Here is a 23,274-nt window from a genome sequence, read left to right on the forward strand (position 1 = left end):
TCGCGGGAGAGCTTTCCAGTTGACAGCGGAGGAGGTCCGTGCAGCGGCCGATGTTGTGGCTGGTATGTATTCTTCATTTATTTATGTTGAGTTGAGATTTTGTGCTTATATGATGTTATGCGTAGGTACTTTTCTTGTAAGTTCCGTACCCGCCTTAGTGTTATTTGACTCGGGTGCGAGTAGATCATTAGTGTCGATTGCGTTTAGTCGGCACATCAGTAGCAGACGTGAGGCATTGAGTCGACCTCTGCGAGTTTCCATAGCTGACGAGCGAGCGGTATATGCTACAGATGTGATACGAGGAAGTGTACTCGAGATCTTTGATATTGAGTTTCCGATAGATCTGGTCCCGATAGCGATGGGGGACGTGTGTGTCATAGTGGGCATGGATTGGTTGAGCCGATTTGGGGCTATTATAGACTGCGAGAGTCAATTGGTGACGATACGAGACCCTAGTGGGGGAGTACTTATGGTGTACGGTGAGGGTACTCGTTCTGAGTCAGCGTTTTGTTCGGCTGCCAGAGCGAGACAGAGTTTACAACAGGGCTGCAGAGGGTTTGTAGCCTATGTGATGGACACACGAGGGGCCATTGAGGGGTCAAGTTCGGTGGGGGACGTTCCGATAGTGCGCGAGTTCCCGAATGTTTTTCCCGAGGAGTTGTCGAGTGTGCCTCCCGAGAGGCAGGTGGAGTTCCGCATTGATTTGGTTCCGGGGTAGCGCCTATCGCAAAGGCACCTTATCGCCTTGTACCGCCAGAGATGCAGGAGTTATCCTCGCAACTTCAGGAGCTACTGGGGAAAGGGTTTATTCGAGCGAGTAGTTCCCCTTGGGGAGCACCGATCCTTTTTGTCAAGAAAAAGGATGGTTCATACCGGATGTGTATTGATTACCGGGATTTGAACAAGTTAACGGTCAAGAACCGTTATCCATTACCGAGGATCGACGATTTGTTCGATCAGTTGCAGGGAGCATCTTGGGTCTACAAGATTGATTTGAGGTCTGGATATCATCAAATGAGAGTGCGTGATGAGGATGTCCAGAAGACAACGTTCAGGACTCGTTACGGGCATTATGAGTTCGTGGTGATGCCTTTCGGGCTCACCAATGCATCGGCAGCGATCATGGATGTCATGAACAGGGTGTGTAAACCGATGTTGGATCATTCGGTGATCGTGTTTACTGATGATATATTGGTGTATTCCAGGACCAGAGAGCAGCATGAGGAGCATTTGAGGGAGATCCTCGGAATTCTGAGGTTGGAGAGGCTTTACGCCAAATACTCCAAGTGTGATTTCTGGTTACGAGAGGTATAGTTCCTAGGACACCTCGTCAACCAGGATGGGATATTGGTTGATCCGGCCAAGATTGAGGCGGTGATGAGTTGGGAGGTGCCGGGGTCCCTTTCGGAGATCAGGAGTTTTCTTGGATTGGCAGGTTATTATCGGAGATTTATCAAGGATTTCTCTAGGATTGCCGTGCCTCTCACCAGGTTGACCCGGAAGGGTGTTGCTTTTTCATGGGGTTCGGAGCAGCAAACCTCGTTTGAGACACTTCGCCAGAAGTTATGTGAAGCCCCTGTGTTAGCCCTCCCGGAAGGGATGGAGGATTTTGTGGTGTATTGTGACGCATCGATATCGGGGTTGGGTGTAGTGCTTATGCAGAGGGGGCATGTGATAGCGTATGCATCGAGGCAGCTGAAGCATCATAAGATGAGGTATCCCACCCACAATCTGGAGTTGGGGGCAGTGGTGTTTGCCCTCAAGATCTGGCATCACTATTTGTATGGGGTTCGGTGTACCATATACACAGACCACAAGAGTTTGAAGTATTTGATGGATCAGCCCAATCTGAATATGTATCAGAGGAGATGGTTGGACGTGGTAAAGGATTACGATAGTGAGATCTTGCACCACCCGGGCAAAGCTGATCTTGTAGCTGATGCGCTGAGCCGAAGGGCAGAGAGTGCCCCGATTCGAGGCACTTGTATGAGATTGACAGTGATGACTCCGGTGTTGGACACCATTCGAGAGGCCCAGGCTGAGGCCATGAGACCGGAGAACCGCAAGAGGGAGCGGGTGATTAGACAGGTACCTGGGTTTGTTACCGATAGTCGAGGGCTGATGACCTTTCAAGGTCGGATTTGGGTGCCGTATGCAGGCAGGGCACGTACCATTTTGATGGAGGAGGCGCATAGATCGAGATTCGTGATCCATCCCGGGGCCACAAAGATGTATTTGGACCTGAAGAAAGATTATTGGTGGCCTTGTATGAAGAGGGATGTCATGTGGTTTGTCAAGAGGTGCTTGACCTGTCGCAAGGTTAAGGCCGAGCACTAACGTCCGCATGGAAAGTTGTAGCCGCTTGAGGTTCCTTAGTGGAAGTGGGAACATATTTCCGTGGACTTCATCACCAAATTGCCAAGGACCGCGAGGGGTGTTGATGCAATTTGGGTGATCGTCGACCGACTGACGAAGAGCACGCATTTTCTTGCGATCAGTGAGAGCTCTTCTGCCGAGAGGTTGGCAGAGTTGTATGTGAGGGAGGTGGTATTGCGTCATGGGGTACCGATCTCGATCGTGTCAAATCGAGATGTACGTTTCACTTCCAGGTTCTGGAAGAAGTTCCACGAGGAGTTGGGTACGAGGTTGCATTTCAGTACCGCCTACCACCCCCATTCGGACAGACAGAGTGGGTGGACGATTCAGACACTCGAGGACATGCTCCGAGCATGTGTGTTGGACTTCGGAGGAAGTTGGGACACGTATCTGCCGTTGGCTGAGTTTTCGTACAACACAACTAGAAATTTTTATGCCTTGTAACTACAACACTTAAGCCAAACTATGAATCAAAGACATGAGAGCATGTATGATGCTTACTCTATGACAACATAATTTCAATCAAACACCTCATACAAGCATTTCAAGTAGTCAATAAGCAATTGGAAACCCTAGAAGTTCTTGTTTAAGTCCGTTTTGGACTAGGACTTCCTTATTGGGCCCAATGGACCAATAAGCTTCCAATTTGACTATCTTGGGCTTAGAACTCTTAAATGGGCTCTAATTGGACCCACTTCCATTTATTTCAATATTTTGGGCCATATTGGGCCTAGAATGAAATAAATTATTTAAATGAACCATATTGGGCCATAATTAACCTAATTTAGCCCTAATAGGTCATAAAAATCACATTTGTATTTATTTGGACCAAACATCACTTAACATAACCATGAAAAAGGCTTAAGCATACAAGGCCCAATCCTTTTCTTTTTCCCTCTCCAATTCTCGGCCCAAGCCCAACCCAAAGAATGAAGAGTTGACTTTCCCATGCCACCTCACATTTGTCCATAGGATTCCCATGCACCATCTCATGTTTTCATGCAAATCACTTCATAACCTCTCTTCTCTCCTCTCTCTCTTGCTCTCGGCCGAATCCAAGCACACACACACACACATTTCACTCACAATTCTCTCAAGAAACTCTCTTATTTCTTCTCCATATTTTCGAGATCTAAGAGGTGTTCAAGGGATTTCTTCCATAAAAATCATCATCTAAGGTAAGATATTACTTAGATCAATAAGCTAGCTATTTCATTTCATTCAAGAATCATGTCTTAATTCATTCAAACTTATTATCTAACACTTAGAAGCATCCAAGTTCGAGATCTTCCAAGAAATGTTGCTAGGATCGAATTCTTCTCATCTTTTCCTTCCAAAACCGAAACCACACCCAAGGTGAGTTTCATACCCCTTATTTTCGGTTTTTATGAGTTTTTATGGGGATAATACAAGTAAATGTGTAGATCTATGTGTGATTTGATGCATGTATGTGTGTGATATCTTGTGTTTGTGATGAATATGTTATTCAACAAGTGTGTAAAACTGAGATCTAAACATGGGGAAGGAAATAAACATAACCTAAACTATTTTATACTAATCAAGTCAAGAAAAATAGTTTATATGGTTAGGATGAACATACTTGAACATAAAACTCATTTTTGGGCTTAAATTGTTAAAAATACAAAACTAAGGGCCCAAACCGACAAATTATACTTTTTGGAGGGTCAAAAGAGTCCAAACAGTTTCCATGATAATTTTTCTGAAACAAAACATTTTTGAAGGACTAAAAATGTAAATTTTACACTTAATGGGCTAAACTTGGGCTTTTCGGCCCAATAAGCCTTAATATGCGAGATTTTCTAGTTTTAGGGGCTGAAAAGGAAGTTTTCTGTAAAAAAAGGGATTTGAAGTGTATTAAAACTATTTCAATGGTCAAAATGCTTTTCAAATTCAAAAAGGACCAAAAATGTAAAATTTTTCTCATTTGGGCCAAAACTGTAAAATTTGCGAAATTGAGGGTTTTAACCGAGAAAACATTATTCTGAAAAGACTAAAGCTGTTTACAAAACAAAATTTGGTTAAAAATGTCTTTTCAACAAGTTATGATACCAAAGTGTCAAGAAAAATGGTTTAAGGACTAAAATGGAAATTCTTTTATATAAAGGACTAAAAGTGCTAACTTTATAAAAGAAGGGTTGTGAAAAGGTAAAAATCTTACTTTTAAACAAATAAATCCCTTAAGACAAAATACGAGATCCACGACTACTGGCTAAACGTAATAACAAATACACTTTCAACAACCAATATCGTTACCAAACGAATTAATTCGGTCTCGAATCAATAACAAAACAAAAATCAAATAACCGTAGTACTTCAATAAACACGCGACAACTACGAGGAGTCAATATTCAATCTTTGGGCTTGAAAGTTTCAAATCGTGCTTGTTGGGCCTTACTAGCCCAATAACATGATCTTTGGGCCCGAAGGGGACGCACTTAAATGTTAATGGGCCTTCTATGACCTAATTCCATGAAAAAGGACTTTCAATAGCTCTATTGTGCTGTTGGGCCCCAAGGGTCCATTAGTACTGCTAGCGAAGTCGAGAAGTCAAATGCGATTCGGGCCCAGTGGCTTTTGCATTCCCGATAGCCTTGAATGACTTATGGAAATAAAGGAGGCTTCTTACCCTCCTTTCTCCTCGGTTGTGGGGCTATGAGAAACCGAGTAAGCAGATTCGTGACGTTAAACAAGAGAAGTCAGGGTGGTTGGATTATGTGAGTAGTATGGACGACACCTCAAGGATCGTTCATAATTTGTAGTTACAAACTAGTCATTTTTAATAATGCGTGATTGTAACAACTCACAACCCTTAATTTATCCAATGTCACCTGGGAAATCAAAAACAATCGTTGTATCGGTATAACAATAAACAAGTCATGTAATTTACGCATTGGGAAAACATCGGATTTTCCCGGGGAGTTCAACACTTTTACCTACGTGATGTATACAAAGTTCAACAATTATACATGTTTTCAAAATCAACAAGCATACTTACGGATCTTCACACTTTTTATAAACAATACTCTTTTCAGAAAATATCAGATTTTCTGGGTTTTTCAAACTTCACAAAAATCATTTTCCATAACATTATTTATGAACTCACCAACATTTCATATGTTGACCTTTTTCAAAATAACTTGTATTCTCAGGTAACAGGTAAACAAAAGAATATCTATCAAGTTATATCATGGTGTTTTGCTTAGATTAATGATCAAACGGTTTATGCTATGAAATTGTAATGTTAAAACAATGTACTGAATGTAAACAATATCGGTTATAATATTTCAATGCATGGTGATGAATGATGTTATGATTCATGTATAATCATTGTGATGGTATTCAATTTAAGTCACAAGAGCCCTCAGACGTTTCCGCTGTCTGGTTCGGGGGTGTGACACTATGTATGTTACATATGTTAAGGACCGGAAGGTCAAGAGGGTACGGACCGGAAGGTTGATATGGGTAGGACCGGAAGGTCTAACGGGATTTGGAGAAAAGTCCCCTGAGACACATGGATCGGAAGATCCTACAGAGTTATGGTCTAGAAAGGCGTATGTTGGGTATGTGGTATTTTGGGGAGCTTACTAAGCAATTTATGCTTACAATTGTTATGTTATCTGTTTCAGGTACGAGCGAGGATCACGGGAAGGCGCCGGCATGATCCGTACACACTTATAGAGTTTATGATATTGAGATCTTGGGACATGTTTTGTTATGTTACAGTGGACACATTATGTTTTTATGATTATCGTGTGAATGAAAGTGTGTTTTAAAAATGAAAAATTGTTTTGAAAAGTTACGTCGTTACAATGAAGTCTGGGCTTTTCACTTTGAAGATTCTATTCTTGGAATTGAAGAACATGGTTCCACTATATGGCATGCAATGACACAGGATAAGTACATGCATATGGGCACCAAAAAGGTACTCAAGACTTTGGCGGATTACAATGCACTGATTGTTGAACATACTGACGTTCCACAAGATGAGAAGGATACGTTAATGAGCAATCTAAAAGCAATGATAATTATTCGATTTTATCTTTTTCCAGACACTTTTTGTCTTGTGATATTGCAAAAGGTATATGGGATAGGCTGAAGGAGTTGTATTCAGGAGATGCTGATTTAGAACACTCTTTGCAAACAATGCTCTTATCTGAGTTTGGATCATTCATACAAAAGCCCGATGAGAAGTTAGATCAAACATTCAACCACTTCAAGCATTTGTTAAGCAGAATGCTGAAACACAATCTTGAGCGACGTGTTATTGAACAAAAAGTCACATTCATGAATGTACTTATATCCGAATGGAAGGCTATTTTTTCCACTGTTAAGGAACACGAACAATTCAGAAGCCATTCATTGGCCAACCTTGTGCGTATTCTGAGATCTCACAAAGATGAAGTTTTTAGGGAAGGGAAGCTTGTTTCTAGTGTTAGATCCTTGGCATTGGTTACGAACCGAAAGAAGACAACAGAAGAAAATTCCGAATCTGACCTTTCGGAAAGTGAAATCTCAAAAGAGGACAAGGCTCTAATGGTGTCCAATCCTAATAAGTTCTTTAGAAGAATTTCTCTCGTTAAAAAAATAAGTTCAAACAGGGCAACTCCAGTTCAGAAAAAAGCAAGGGATGAGAGTTACAAGAACTCTCAGAATGATGAAGAAAAGAAGTTACAGGGTGACTCTGGCTATGATTGTAATTAATGTCATTGTAAAAACCACTTCGGAAAGGAATGCATGCTAAGGAAGCAGAATGAGAAAAAGGAAAAGGAGAAAGACAAAGCATATTATGTTCAGAAGATAGAGGAAATCAGAAAGAAGAACATATCAAATACGAAACCAACGTTGATTGTGCAGGAAGAAAGTGATGATGGATGAGTCAAGGTGTGGTCTAGTGACTCAGAAGATGATGAGGTAAGGAAACCTACCCATGGTGGGTGCTTTGTGGTGAAGTCAGAAAAGCAGGATTATGCAGGCAAGTGCTTGATGGTTCAAAATGGGGTTTCAGAACCAAAAGGATATGCGACTGATGGAGGAAAGGCTTTAGAAAACTGCTTTGCTGCAAAGACAGTCTCGGAGCAAGTGAAAGAGTGCGAAAAAGTGATCGATAAGCTACATTCAGTTATGAAATCTCTTAACATTCCTACTACCCGTTATGATTATGAATTAGACGATCTAAGATATACTATTTCTAATTTTAGTGATAGCTTAAAAAGAACTCGTCTTTGTAATTCTAATATGAATGATCCACTTAACAGGGTAGAATTTAAGGGTGAAGAGAAAAGGTTAAGATTAGAGGGATTTGAAGTAGAGCTCACTAGATCATGAGATGATATTATTTATCCTAAAAGAGACATTATTTCACTTTTGAAACAGAGGAATATTTTTTGTTTGATTGCTAAACGCTTATATTTTAATATTACTCAGTTACATTGGATTGTGAAATAGGAAAAGATTTGAATAAAATGATTTTACCCCTTCTTGAATTGAAAGAGGATGAAATCGATGCTGATTGTTATAAATATGAATCGATTGTTTCTTCAGACGACGTTTCTGATTCATACAGGGTTGGACTTGAGAAAATCGAAGAATATATATAGTACACAGACAACAAAATATGTTGAAAGAAATGTTTAATGAAAACGGTAAAGAGGAAATCAACTCAAATGCTACGCAGAAATATGACTTATTATGCAAGAAATTAAATTCAGAAAATACTTTTGATTTCAAAAACATTCGTGAATATGATGAAAGTGAAATGAGTGAAATATATATAGAGGAAGAAATTGATTGTCCTTCCTTTGTGCAAAATTTTGAAGAACCTAAGAAAAATTTGATTTCAGAAAACTCAATCGAATTCTTTCGAATTGTTGAAAACAAAGGTTCTAAAGTTTTGAAAGAAGAAGCAACTGTTTTTTCGAAAGTCCAAATTATTCCAAATCATTTTTTTCTTAAGAAAGGACTGAATAAAAATGACACATTTGAACTAACGTCACTGGTTGCTGATGATAATGCGAATGGCTGCGATGAATTTTTCTGTTCGAAGCCAATAGATAATGCCGATGAAACAAAAGGTTTTTCTAAAATGACCTCTTGGAAAACAAAAGGGAAATACGTTTCAGAACGGTTGAATCGTGGGAAGTTTGTTACGATAAGGCCGGACCAAGCGACACAAAAGATGTTTCAAGTGAAACCTCTTCGGAACAGAACGAAAAGCCAATCAGAAAAGAAAAACCGAAATCTAACATTCATAAATCTGCTGAAGAATTAATTGCAAAGAAAAGGTAGTTGAATGCTAGATATAGGAAGAATTTGAAAGTAGAAATCATTTTTGGAAGAATATGAATTCCAATCAAAGTTATGTTAACTTAGCACAATCTTCTAATCAAAAAGTGAATTCATCTCAAATTCCGAAACCAAAATCAAGTTTTTCTCCAAAGTCACAGATTTCAAAACCAATAGAAAAATCAAAAAAATTTAAAGCTAAAAATAAAGTAGCTTCAAATCCAGAAGTAATTCTCAAAGAATATGACGCTAAGTTGAAAAAGGAAGAAAAATAATTTGCAAAAAAGGTGGCTCCGAAACACAAAGAATTTAGTCATTGCAAATCTAATTCTGTTGAAATTAATCTTTCTGACAACAAAGTTGAGGCTTTCAAAATAGAAAAAGGGATGAATCGTAATTTGAAAAGAAAATCCTTTTGGGTTGACAAAACTAATATTTTTCCTGTGCAAAAGAAATTCTCACGAGGACCCAAGAAGGCTTGGGTTCCTAAAACTCTCTAAATTTTGCAGTTTATGCGTGATGAACAGTATGAATTTGAATGGTACATCGACAAGACTGTTCTCGTCACATGACTGGGAGGAAAGAAGAACTAAGAGAGTTTCAGTCTTTAAAGGATGGTGGAAGAGTGAAGTTTGGAAACAACGCCACTAGAGAGATAAAAGGCTACAAAATGATAAAATGGAGAATTCTCAATTCGGATGGTAGCATACATTGAAGGGTTTCAACACAATCTGATCAGTGTTTCGCAATTGGTTATAGGTACAGGTCTAAAGGTGTCATTTGATGAAGAATGTTCGGAAATACTTGAAAAGAAATGTAAAGCAGTGCTTCTGAAGTCAAAAAGGAAGGGAGAGATGTATCCTCTGAATCTGAATCCAATCATAGGGAAACCATCTATTTGCTTGCTTACGAAAGCATCTTTAGATGATAGTTGGCTATTGCATAGAAGGCTTTCCCATCTGAATTTCAATGATATTAACAAACTCGTCATTGGTGATCTTGTTCGCGGTCTACCTCTTTTGAAATTTGAAAAGGAACACTTATGTGTTGGCTGTGAGCTCGAAAAACAAACCAGGAAGAGTCACTCAACCATCATAAATACCAAAATCTTTGAGCCACTATAATTATTGCACATTGATCTTTGTGCTCCATCAACCATCGAAAGTATTGGTGGTAACAAATATATTCTGGTTATTGTTGATAACTTTTCTAGATTTACCTGGGTATTTTTTCTTAGACATAAATCTGAAGCAACATAAAAGCTAATAGATTTCATCAAGCTGGTTGAGCTACAATTATGAAATCCTGCTCAGAAATTTTGTAGTGATAACGGTTCGGAAATCAAAAATCATGCATTTGAAGAGTTCTTAACTAGCAAAGGGGTTACTCACAACTTTTCTTCACCTTATACTCCACAACAGAACAGTGTAGTTGAAAGACGAAACCGCTCTCTTTGTGTAGCTGCAAGGACAATGTTATCATTTACGAATCTTCCTCTATACTTCTGGGCAGACGTAATCACAACCACTTGTTTTACTCAGAATCGCTCCTACATCAACAAACGATTTATGATTACTCCCTACGAAATCTTGAACAATCGGAAACCTAACAATAAATTCTTTCATGGATTTGGTTCCAGGTGCTTCTTTTTCAATTCTAAAGAAAATCAGAACAAATTCGATGTAAAAGTAGACAAAGGAATTTTTCTTTGACTTCAAAGGCATATCGGGTTCTGAACATGAAATCAAGAAAGATTGAAGAAACATGCTATGTCACCTTTGATGATAACTACATGAAGAAATATTAGAAAGAAGATTGTCAGCCTGGGGAAAATCTTCTAGTCAAAAAATTCAATGATGATTCCTCTTATGAACTTATATGAGGATTTTTTTAATTTGTTTGATGAGCCTGAAAATCCATTTCCTCAGAATCGAAGGCCAAAGATAATCAAACAGATGAATTGATTAAGATTGTTGACGACATTGCCGAAAATATTGAGATAGAGCCACCAATTCCAAATCAACCTCAACAAGAACCTTTTGATGGTACATTCTAGAGGGAGAGTTCCACTTCGAACTCCAATACCGATATTCCTTTCCAGGGGGAGAATCCAATTCTGAACGAAGGGCCCCAAGCAAAGTTCCAGGGGAGAGTAATGAAAATAATGACTCTGATGCTCAATCAGAATTTGAAGAAGTTTTTGCTGAAATCGATCCAGCATATGATCATAACTATCCTCCTATGAAAAAATGGACCAAAGATCATCCAAGATCTCAAGTGATCGGAGAATCATTTTCAGGAGTTCTTACACGGGCTCAACAAAAAGCAAATCAAACTACATTATTTTCTAAATTGGAATTTTGCATGTTTAATTCTTTTATTTCTAAAATTGAGCTTAAAACTGTGAAATTTGCTCTTGATCATGCAGATTGGGTTCAAGCTATGCAGGAAGTGTTGGGTTTTGAGCATTCCAACACTCCTAAGTGTACATGAAACCCTAAATACCTTGGATCTATGTTTTCTCTATTATACATGCAATTATGAACATCCAAGGTATTATCCTAATCTAGCATACAAAATAATGAATATAACAAGATAAAATACATACCTCTTTGATGTAGAATATCTTTATGAAGCTTGAGTGCCTAGTGCCTCAAGTGTGACACCTCAAATGGTTCACACAACACCAAATACACTTGGAATAACTTGATAGAGACTTGAACACTCCTAAAATCGGCTAGCCCTTTCTTATTATTCATAGTGGCCGATTTTTCCCAAAGAATATGATCTTATATAGTTGCTACAATTAGGGTAAACCCAAATTGTCATGGCCTTCCATTTCCTTGGATCCATGGGTTCAAATACACCATGGAGCATCCATGTACCATCCTATGGGTTTTAGCTCAACTTGATTATCCATGAAGCATTTGCCCACTATACAAGTATAGATGATTTACACAATCAACCCATATATTTAATTTGTCTTCTTTTGATCACTTAATTAATTCTAGATTAATTCTTGATCAATACTAATTAAATAATCCTATTAATATATTAGAACTTATAATATATTAATCAACCTTAAGTGTTATTTCTCTCATTATAGTCTATCCAAGTGCATGATGCCATGCAACCCAAATGGACCATGCCGGGCCGGGTCAAGTCTTACCAATTATAGTTATAGACTTAGACATTAATTCAACAGTCTCGCACTTGGATAAGTCTAAAACTATTATTGCAAGTATGACTTCAAGAACCGACTGGCAATCGTAGCTCTCAAAAGCTTCCGTTGAACTCTGACCTTGCCGATGAACTCTGACCTTTGTCAATGACTTGTCCATTAGATAAGTGATCATATATTCCTCCATTCTAGATATCATATTGTAACGCCTGTGTTTCCGGGCTTGCCATTTTTTAGCAATGTAATAGTCTAGGTTAACCTTTGTAACCCGTTTTGAAATAATAGAAGTGTATAATTTGAGTATTATGTGTTATGTGCGTAATTGTGTGTCTTAATTTAATTAAGAATAAAAACTAAGCATCAAAATGAAATGTTAGATAAAGCCGATATCTATGGATAATGTTGTAGTAGTTGAAACGAGGTTTCCGTGCATATAAAGAACGCCAAAATCCGAGTTATAACGAAGAAGTTATGACCTGTCGAAGTTTCGCGACAGAACCGGCACGACCCAGCGCGACGTAAATAGTGAATTTAAGGTAGATAGATATCTATCCTTAGTGATCTAAATGAGAATTGAAGATCTCATCGATAGTAGTGCAACGACGGAAAGACGGATGGAAACGGAGTTCAGATGAAGGAGTTATGAATTTCGAACGAAGTTTTCCTGTCCCGGCCTACTAAAGATAATATATAAGTAATATACTTATAATATATTAAAAATAAAGTCAAAATTAGCCAATGGAGTCTAAACGAGAGTTGTAGAGCATAATCTCACCTTCGCGGCGATATAAAGAACGTCGAAAACGGAGTTCGTATGCGAAAGTTATGAGTTTCTGAAGTTCGGGGCGCGAAACCCCAAAACTGTCAGAAACCACGACGTGGCGAGCAGTGCCATGACGTGGCAAATCTCCTGTCACCTCCGGAAGGCCCCCAGATGCAACTTGGGATGACGCATGCAGTGACGACCAAGCCCACGACGTGGAAAAAGGTTGCCACGACGTGGCAAGGGCCAAATTTTCCCTATAAATAGATTTGAAGGGCCAGCCGTTTAGGGTTGCTATTTTCTCTCTTTTCTCTCCCGTTTTGCATCGATTTGCGTGCCAGAAGTACCCCAAAGCCCCGGTAATATTCCCGAGTCCCGAGGCAAGTCCCGAGATCCCGAAGATCCCGAGAAGTGCGGTTCCCGAGCCAAAGCTCTTCCCGCGAGAAGTTCGATTTTTGAAGAGATCTTCCAGATCTGCTGAGGATTACTACTTCTGCAAGTCGTAGTGCTGTCCGATCATCTTCTGATCAGGTGAGTGTGTAGTTACCTTCTTCCAACACATTATTATAAAGTATTATATATAAAATACGTGCTATGTGTATATGTTTTGTTGTTATATGTGTGAACGTATATTCACTCTCTTCTATCTCATAGATCTAAGTTATTCTCTATGAAATATGTGTTATGTGTGTGTGTGTGCCTCATCTGTTATGTGGATTATGTGTTGATTAAAGCATGCTATACAGGTTTTCAAAACTATGTATAAAAATGTATATTTTATCTACTAATATGTTGGGTAGAACAAGGGTAGATAGAGGCCTCGTTGTTGTTTGATTTAGTCATCTAGCGGAGTTTAGATGACGACCACTGGCTATTCTAGACAGTCTTGTGGAAACATTAGCAGGTTCGCCACCTGTAGGTGTTAATGAACTTGGGTGTTCATTCGCTGTACTCCACCCCCCTCATGGTTGCCTTATTTGACTTATATTGCTGAGGTACCCCCGAAGCATGTGTTGTCACCCCGATGAAATATTCTTAGACTAGGTCCCTTGTGTTAGTTGTTTTAGGGACATAAAGTGAGAATAACGGGAATGGGTAATTGGGTTATTGTTGGTTGGTGAAAATTAAATATGATTATTTATTGTGGGTTGAAAACCCTATATGCTCACCAGGCTCCCAAGCCTGACCCACTCAGTTTTATTTGTATTACAGGAAGTGGCGCGAGGGCCTGAGATGGATGAACCATTAGTTGTTTTGTTTACAAGTCTGTATATGTATATATTTGTTGAATGACTTGTAATGTTATCGTTTATGCTTATTGGTCTGTATCGGAACATGACACCCCGAGTTTTGATTATATAATGAAAAATACATTTCTTTTATGAAATGCTTTGGTAAACATTGTTTTATCATGTTTTGTTTTTGGGAACAAATTCCGCAACTCTTTCAAATCAAAAGGATTTACTCTGAAAATGTTTAAAAAACATAAATGAAAATCGGTCTTTTTTGGCCGAGATTTTGGGGATGTCATAGTTGGTATCAGAGCATTTGTTTAAGCGAACTAGGAATTTGTAGGATTTCTAGACTTAAACTTAGAATGCTAAGTGAAATTTTGAGATGTGTGTCTGTGATATTTTAGACACGAGCACTAGTTTATTTTAGGAAAGTTGCCTAAAATGCTTTATGTGCTAAATGTTATATGTTTCCATATATGATATTATTTGTTCGGATCTATGGTCTGTTGCCGACCGGATCTAGAAACTTTATGTGTGTTGGATTCTAAGCGTACGTCTACGATATTAGAACTAGCATGTAAACGTTTCGGAGTGATAAGGATGATTTGAATATCTATCATGATTGAGGATCTAATTTCACCTTATTCGGTGTGTAGATCAAAAATGGTGAGAACCAGAAGTGGAGTTGGAAATGCTGACGAAAACAGGAATCAACCACCAGTGATTGAACAAGTACCTGTCGTAGTAGCAGCACCTAAGCCAATAACCATGGCTGGTGTGCAAATGATGATTCAAACGATGTTGGATCGTCAGATGGATGAAACTAGACGGTTGCTTCAACAGAATCGTGAAGAACTGTCAATTCGTGTGGAAGAGCCTGAATTAAATGAAGGGCACTCGGAAGGTGGAAACTTCAGTGGGTCTATTGGTCAAGCCAACCCACCGATAGTTAGGCAAAACAACCATGATGGAAGGAATGATGGAATGGGATGCAAGTACAAGGACTTTCTAACTTGCAAACCATCGACCTTCAATGGAAAGGAGGATCCGATTGGAGTTATGGATTGGATCTCCGAAATGGAGTTAGCCTTTATGACTTGTGGCTGCAGGGGTAAGTTGCAAACTATCTATGCCGTGCGACAATTCCGAGGTGGAGCCGTTCGTTGGTGGAACACTCTAGGGAAGACGTTAAGCCCTAATGAGCCACTACAATTGACATGGGCAGAGTTCTTGGTGCAGTTCAAGCGCAAGTTCTGTTTGGCTCAAAAAATTTTTGGAGTTAGAGAATAAGTTTTTGGCATTAACGAAAGGCAGCATGTCAGTTGATGAATACACCAATAACTTCACCGATAAGATGGTGTTTGCCTTGCATATCGTCCCAGACGAGCTGACAAAGGTGGACCGGTATGCGAAGGGACTCCCATGGGAGTATGAGGTGCTAGTACGTCAGGCACATACTCTAGAGGCAGCTATCTGGGCTGCCAAGTCTGTTGAGAACATGATTAAGGGGAGAACCACCGACAAGGTTGAGGTTGGTGAGAAAAGAAAGTTTGAGGGAACATCTGGTTCCGGTAAGAAAAGCAAATTTTCGAAATCTGATTCGAAAAAGTTTGGTGGAGGAAAAGGAGGCGAAGCGAAGTGGTGTGATAAGTGTAAGAAGAAGCACTTTGGGAAATGTAGCGAGGATGTAACCTGCTACAAGTATGGAAAGGTTGGACATTTTGCCAATGAATGTCCGAACAACAAAAGGATGTGTTTTGGTTGCAATGAAGAGGGGCATATTTTGAAAGACTATCCAAAGAAGAAGGAGGCAGCTAGGCCCAACATTCCACCAAAGCCGAAGGCGAGAGCCTTCCAGATGACACTTGAGGTTATTAAAGATGAAGCTGATGTCGCTTCAGGTACCTTTCTCGTAAATGAATTACCTGCTCAAATTTTGTTTGATTCTGGAGCCAACTACTCCTTTATTTCGCATGAGTTTGGTAGAAAGCTAGCTTTGCCTGTTGATAGACTAGATAATGCTTTATTAGTCGAAGTAGCTAGTGGCAAGTTTATACCTGTTAGTCATCGTATGAAAAACATCTTAATCGACCTTAATGGGAATAAGTTTCACGAGGAATTATTGCTCATCGATCTTAATGGTTTCGACATCGTGTTGGGATGGATTGGCTTAGCGCCAATGATGCCGAAATTTTATGCAAGAAGAAGATAGTTAAAGTAAACCCGCCTGGTAAAGATTTGTTTATGGTGTATGGGGACAAACGCAGAGTGAATTCTGGAATCATTTCTCTAATGAAAGCCAGAAAGTGTTTGACCAAGGCACGTACATCATATTTAGCATTCGTGATTGATGCTAAGAAGGAAAAGAAGGTGATGCAGAGTATTCCAGTGGTGTGTGATTATCTGGAAGTATTTCCCGAATATCTTCTTGTATTACCACCTGATAGACAAGTAGAGTTCAGAATAGACTTGTTACGAGGAACCACGCCAAAATCCGAGTTATAACGAAGAAGTTATGACCTGTCGAAGTTTCGCGACAGAACCGGCACGACCCAGTGCGACGTAAATAGTGAATTTAAGGTAGATAGATATCTATCCTTAGTGATATAAATGAGAATTGAAGATCTCATCGATAGTAGTGCAACGACGGAAAGACGGACGGAAACGGAGTTCAGATGAAGGAGTTATGAATTTCGAACGAAGTTTTCCTGTCCCGGCCTACTAAAGATAATATATAAGTAATATACTTATAATATATTAAAAATAAAGTCAAAATTAGCCAATGGAGTCTAAACGAGAGTTGTAGAGCATAATCTCACCTTCGCGGCGATATAAAGAACGTCGAAAACGGAGTTCGTATGCAAAAGTTATGAATTTCTGAAGTTCGGGGCGCGAAACCCCAAAACTGTCAGAGACCACGACGTGGCGAGCAGTGCCACAACGTGGCAAATCTCCTGTCACCTCCGGAAGGCCCCCAGATGCAACTTGGGATGACGCATGCAGTGACGACGAAGCCCACGACGTGGAAAAAGGTTGCCACGACGTGGCAAGGGCCAAATTTGCCCTATAAATAGATTTGAAGGGCCAACCGTTTAGGGTTGCTATTTTCTCTCTTTTCTCTCCCGTTTTGCATCGATTTGCGTGCCAGAAGTACCCCAAAGCCCCGGTAATATTCCCGAGTCCCGAGGCAAGTCCCGAGATCCCGAAGATCCCGAGAAGTGCGGTTCCCGAGCCGAAGCTCTGCCCGCGAGAAGTTCGATTTTTAAAGAGATCTTCCAGATCTGCTGAGGATTACTACTTCTGCAAGTCGTAGTGCTGTCCGATCATCTTCTAATCAGGTGAGTGTGTAGTTACCTTCTTCCAACACATTATTATAAAGTATTATATATAAAATACGTGCTATGTGTATATGTTTTGTTGTTATATGTGTGAATGTATATTCACTCTCTTCTATCTCATAGATCTAAGTTATTCTCTATGAAATATGTGTTATGTGTGTGTGTGCCTCATCTGTTATGTGGATTATGTGTTGATTAAAGCATGCTATACAGGTTTTCAAAACTATGTATAAAAATGTATATTTTATCTACTAATATGTTGGGTAGAACATGGGTAGATAGTTGGTATGTAATAAACAGATGAGAGGCCTCGTTGTTGTTTGATTTAGTCATCTAGCGGAGTTTAGATGATGACCACTGGCTATTCTAGACAGTCTTGTGGAAACATCAGCAGGTTCGCCACCTGTAGGTGTTAATGAACTTGGGTGTTCATTCGCTGTACTCCATCCCCCTCATGGTTGCCTTATTTGACTTATATTGCTGAGGTACCCCCGAAGCATGTGTTGTCGCCCCGATGAAATATTCTTAGACTAGGTCCCTTGTGTTAGTTGTTTTAGGGACATAAAGTGAGAATAACGGGAATGGGTAATTGGGTTATTGTTGGTTGGTGAAAATTAAATATGATTATTTATTGTGGGTTGAAAACCCTATATGCTCACCAGGCTCCCAAGCCTGACCCACTCAGTTTTATTTGTATTACAGGAAGTGGTGCGAGGGCATGAGATGGATGAACCATCAGTTGTTTTGTTTACAAGTCTTTATATGTATATATTTGTTGAATGACTTGTAATGTTATCGTTTATGCTTATTGGTCTGTATCGGAACATGACACCCCGAGTTTTGATTATATAATGAAAAATACATTTCTTTTATGAAATGCTTTGGTAAACATTGTTTTATCATGTTTTGTTTTTGGGAACAAATTCCGCAACTCTTTCAAATCAAAAGGATTTACTCTGAAAATGTTTAAAAAGCATAAATGAAAATCGGTCTTTTCTGGCTGAGATTTTGGGGATGTCACACATATGGACTGAGACATGGATTATAAATCATTCTCTCTGTCCATCTGTTGTTTCCCGATTTCCGATTCATGATGACTGACTGATTGAACAAATCAAATCAGTCCTGGCTTTGCCAAGCACTCACATGTATCGTCATTAAATCATCGAGGGGCCCACATATATCACTTTTATCCCGAAGGTAAAAGGAATGGATAAACTTCGACTCATATGGCTTGTTCTACGACTTGTTGAATCATACACAAAGGCACGTTTTATAACATCGAGTTACCAATGCGTTTTTGTGCAATCAATATACAACCAACTCATAGTAACAACTCATATCTCTAGGTTTGAAGAATATAAGATATTATCATCTCATGATCACTCGTGATAAAATCCATGAAGTGGTTCAAATGAGCACAGGTTGAATCCAATACTCAGAACTTATGAGCACTCATGAGTGTTGTAGCCCTTTGTCCAACATCTTAGACCTCTACAAGCCAACCCATGACAGTCTTGATTCATATCTACTTCCAACATATGACTGACTGTGGATGGTTTGAATAACTTAGTCAATCAGAACAATGACCTAGTTATTCTGGAAGTCGAAACATGCAAAGCGAAACCCAAAAATAATCGAATCCAATATGGTCTCAGAACTTATGAATATAAATAAAACACCTTTTATTTATCACCATATGATTACACATTATTCATTGTATACTGTTTCAACTATCAACTTAATTCTTGAATTAAAACAACAGTTGTCCCATGCTCCAAGCATGTACACAATGTTTTCTGAACACTAGTCATGCCATACACCAAGTATGCATACTATGTTTGTCTATGACCCTTACTTTGTGAAATAAACCAATTGACCAAACTTTCAATGATTCTAATTTCACACTCCCGAATTCTTATGGCAAATGTAGGAATTCCAAATTCATGCCATTTTACCTAAATCTGTTAGATTCTCAACTTATATGCAATGATTCTCTTGTAATGATCATGCACAAAGTCACAAAGATTTGACAACAAACATTACAGAGCATTCCAAAGAAGATCAAATCCTTGGGAAACATCCTTCTTGCATTAAGTATCCTAATCTTATACAGACTTATTTAACAACTTCCACCAATGGCATCATTTCCACATTCCCTTTTTGACTATCACTTTTGAACAAGGGTTGCCTCTTTTCAAAATATGTCAATATGGTCCTTCCAACAATTAACACTATACTACCAACTGTCCCTGAGCAACCAATCTTTGATAAACCTTAGATTGTCCTCGACAATTGCTTAATTATTTTAGTCATATCCAGTTCTAGACCTTTTAACTTCTTAATGCCCCAGGCATCTGGAAAATTTTAGACAGGATGAATATAGCACATGTAATCGATCCTATATCTGAAGCATATGGGACAAGATTCATGATGTCTCACATAAAGACTAAACCAGTCTTTTGCTATAATATTTTCATTTCTACTTGCCAAGTTCTCATAATTCAGATTATGAAAAGGGATGCCGTAATCATAATCGAGATTTAGAACACAAATAATGAACCCATATATAGAATTTCCTTATATTGAGCCATTCCAACATGAAATTCATATATATTCTTGACTAAATTTGATTAAAATCTCAATCTAAGCTTTTAGAATTAAAATGAAGTATAATTTCCTCTCCCTTAATTATAGCAAAACAACTTTTTCAACCACTGCAGCCTCACGAATTGAAACTTTGTTTTTCTATAATTAACATTGCTAACTTGCAACCTCTATCAAAATTATCATGCTCCCACTAATATGATGATTAGTAGCATAACACTTATGCTCCCACTAGCTTTGACATGTACTCAGAAATCAACTGAACTTCTAGAAAAAACAATACTTTATTGACTTTCTTTCCAAAGTTCAGATTTCTGATACTAGATTGCTTTGAGAAAACTTTATCAATATCATACACCTTATCTTAGATTTCTCATAGGTGTGTCTAAACAATTTCAGAACTATGAAAATGGATGCCGTAATCATAGTCTCAATTGTTTAGACCTTTGCCACTTCTCACAAGTCCATGTTAGTGTGCCGGTTAACCACACAGCTCCACTAACGACTTTGAGAATGCAAATATGACAATTGCAATCTACTTCAAATCTACTTGGTGGAAGTGTTTCCTCACCATCGTTTTCATGAATCGGAGAGAAACCTTATGACCCTTAGATTTAATGGTGTATGTGTTCTTATCCATGTGAATTGTCAAAACCATAGTCACAAGACAAGGATAATGACAAATCCAAACTCATATGGACTGAACTCAATTTTAATTTCTTGCCACCTGGCAGCTTAAGGGCCTGCCATTGCTTCCAAGTAGCTATGCAAACAATTGAGAACATGTAGAACTCAAATGTATAGCCAACTTAACTGGAATGGGCACAGAAATGTCAACATTATAGGTTATAAACCTCACGTCGTGTGTTAGCGTTAAATTACAGGTTTTTATTCTTGATTAGATCTTGAACTTCTTTTCAGGATCTTTAAGACTCCCACTGTCCTCTTGACTTATAAGACTATCTTGCCAAATATTCAAGAGATAGTGTGGATTCTAATCAAGACAAACACTTAACACAATTAGTCTTAGTTGGTCTTTGTTTTATCCAAAACATCAAAACTTACCAATTTCAAATGTACAAGAGTAGAAAACTTTTACTCTTACATTTGACAAGTGTTTTTTTTAAACCTTCTTTAAGACATGTCACTCAAGTTACATATGACTCTAAGAATTGTTATGGAATGAAATATTACTCATCTTCTTGATTTAACCACTTCAACAATTCATAGCTCCTCTTCTTAGCTATCAAAATGCACTTAGAGAATGAATTGCGATAAGGTCTCAAAATCATTAAGATGGTCTTAAAACATGATACTAAAGTACTCTCCCATCTTTTCAGATTTGAGAAACTTTTATCTTTCTGCCTAAATTGATTCTTCTTATTCGCTCTGCCATACATTGGAACCTTTTCCAATGTCTCAAAATTACACTCAAGCTTGTAGGTATAACCATATTTACTGAGCTATAGTAAATTATGACGAATAGTCTTATCGATCTTTTGTGGTGGACTCTGACCAGTGCACAAGGATGTGTACCCGATCCCTTAGTCCTTCACTTGACTCACACATCCACGTGAACAAGTAGTTAGTCTTAATTTTTCCAATGCTTGAAAGTTCTCATTCATCATGCTATACAACTTGCATGATTCCAAGTTTCTATCCAACTGAAACTTGGGTGATGAGAATCTTTCCTTATTTGGTAAATTTAGACACTACTACAAATGAAAGAATCAAATTCATATTTCCATTCTTGCTCTTAATGGAATCTTATAAGCAACACAAATTTTCACAAATGCCATTGTAAGGATATTTTAAAATAAATAAAATCAAAAGATTTACCTTTTATTTTAAAACTTTGCGGAAAAACTTATCCTTACAACGCAAAAGAGCAAGAAAACTATGTTGTTATCTGTTCCTAAGCAATATATCATAACTCCTAAGAAGTAGCTCAAGAATCCGATCTTCAAACTATGTGATAGAAATCCATCTACGCGATCAGATTCAACATATTCTTTCTTTAAGTTTCTTCACTTTTCTTTGATTCTTAAAACATCAACATGTGACCCAGTCACATCATGTATCAAGAATCTCAGAATAGAAACTTAACAGAGTTAGATAGTGGACTTTACCTGAAGTAGAGTCAAACATATTGACTTTACCAGCCTTATGATCTTTCAAGTAAATGTGGCAGCTTCACAACTAATTCCCTTTCCTTTTGGCAATAGAACCATATGGATCCTTTGGGAATGGTACATGGGATAATCTCAGACCTAGACTTTCTCTTTACCATATGGTCAACCGAGTTGATTATGGCCGATCCCTTTCCATTGGGAAGAGAATGTTTTTTTTCTGGATTTCCAGTGTCACCATTTTCAATGTCCATAAAGTTTTTGGAATGTTGATCTTAGCAAATAGACAAGATCATTAAGAGTCTTGTCATAGTTTGTTTCATAGGAGTCCCAATGGAACTCACTATGAGACATAGAAAGTGATTGAACCACCAACTTTCTCAAGACTTTGACACCCAACTCTCCCGGCTTGTCAATATGTGACTATATCTCCAAGATGTGATCACACATAGACCTTGCCTTGCCAATAGGGCTTGAGTGACCTTGAACTTGTGGGTTAGGGAGAATAATTGGATGAGGTGGAGGAAGTGAAGTTCCAAGAGATTTGGGGGGATCATAGATGTCTGAACAAGACATATTTTGGGTGATATTCAAGATAGTTGATCTAAAGTCCTTAATATAACAGCCAATATGAAATATTAAGGCTAGGACCCTACAAACTATTTTATAACTTGGAAGAGGGATGCCGTAATCCAAGCTATAAGATATTTGAAGGTAGGTGAATGACGATTCACCAATTTCCACCAAGATAAACAAAATGTATTATTAGGTTTTAATTGGTTTTGAAACTCCTAGGTTCTTTTGAGATTCATTGAACTGTTCAATGACATGTTTCAATCTCGAGTATGCCCTTCAAGTTTTGTGACTGGGATGCCGAGGATCACAAAACAATGTGTGAATAACCATGCAAATATACTTGGTAACCTTAAGTGTCTACCCCTCAATCGATGTGTAGGGTAACCACACACGCTCCATCGATACTATGATAAACATTAAGTTACCCTTTCCCTACCTTGTTAAATACGAGTTAGTGTGCCGGTTAACCACACACGCTCCACTAACCGACTTAAACAAAGTGCAAAGTGTAATTTCATGGATTAGCACCTTATTCACATTTTCCTAAGTAACTAAGATTGGGTATTTATAAATGGTTTAGTTACTTAGTATTTATCATTAATACTTTTAATGAAGGGAGAATTCTAGTCCTTGTCCTACCCGTTCGGCTAACGACCCTCCACCGGTCAAGGAAGCGGTGGGTGAGAGTGGACACCCATTAAACTGCCATTTTATAGGCAGTAACCTTATACCCCCTTATAGACCGGCTTCGTGAATGAGGCCTACT

Source organism: Lactuca serriola, chromosome 6 (assembly GCF_051521515.1).
Source record: "Lactuca serriola cultivar US96UC23 chromosome 6, Lser_US96UC23_V15, whole genome shotgun sequence".
In the NCBI taxonomy this organism is placed as follows: Eukaryota; Viridiplantae; Streptophyta; class Magnoliopsida; order Asterales; family Asteraceae; genus Lactuca; species Lactuca serriola.